At 41.9% G+C, this 801-nt stretch overlaps 1 protein-coding gene across 4 annotated transcripts in view; it reads left to right on the top strand.

Annotated features, from left to right (window-relative positions):
* Positions 1-801, top strand: part of Farp1 (FERM, ARH/RhoGEF and pleckstrin domain protein 1) — a 273,522-nt gene that overhangs the window by 211,993 nt on the left and 60,728 nt on the right. The gene's annotated exons all lie outside the window — the stretch shown is intronic.

Here is an 801-nt window from a genome sequence, read left to right as displayed (position 1 = left end):
CATTCATTCATTCATTCACTTATTTATTTATTTATTTATTTATTTATTTATTTATTTGGTATGGGGTCTCACTACACAGCTTGGACTCATGTGATCCTCCTGTCCCAGCCTCCCCAGCACTGGGATTACAGGGTGTGCCACCACACCCAGTTTCAGTGGCTGGCACGGCATGTAGTACCGGAGATCAAACCCGGATTCTTGTGCTTGCCAGGTAAGCACTTAGACTGCCAAGCTATCTCCCCAACCCCTAAAACTATTGCTATTTTCAAACTTACTTATTTATTTATTTATTTATTTATTTGGTACTGGGGATCAAACTCAGGACCTTGTGCTTGCCAGGGAGGTGCTTCTGCCGCTGAGCTATCTTCCCAGCCCCTTCAAGCCTGTTTTAACAGTGCACAGTCTATACCTAATTTCTTTGATGCACAGACCTCTATCTCTCCTTACACCAGCGGTGGCAAGCCTGTGGCACCCGTGCTGTAGGGGGCTGTTTGCATCGCTGAAAGCTCTAAAAGGTCTGCCATCACTGTCTTATACCCAAAATGTTGACTGGCTTTAACCAACAGTACAAAGAAAAGAATTTTTAAAATAACTTAAATTGCATTTTACAGGTCTGGTAAATAAGGGCTATGGATGTGGCTGAAGTGAATATTGCATTATTAAAAAGATGCCTTTGTCTTCCTGAGTCATTGGTGAAGTTCATGCTTCCTACAATAAATTGCTGTTATCTGAGCCACGAAGCCACTTTAGAGTATGCTGGCTGATCATGTGATATTTTAAATCTTCTGTCTATCTGTCTCT

This window comes from Octodon degus, unplaced genomic scaffold, assembly GCF_000260255.1.
Source record: "Octodon degus isolate 3935 unplaced genomic scaffold, OctDeg1.0 scaffold00039, whole genome shotgun sequence".
Classification (NCBI taxonomy): domain Eukaryota; kingdom Metazoa; phylum Chordata; class Mammalia; order Rodentia; family Octodontidae; genus Octodon; species Octodon degus.
This window is presented reverse-complemented; position numbering and strand designations above follow the sequence as displayed.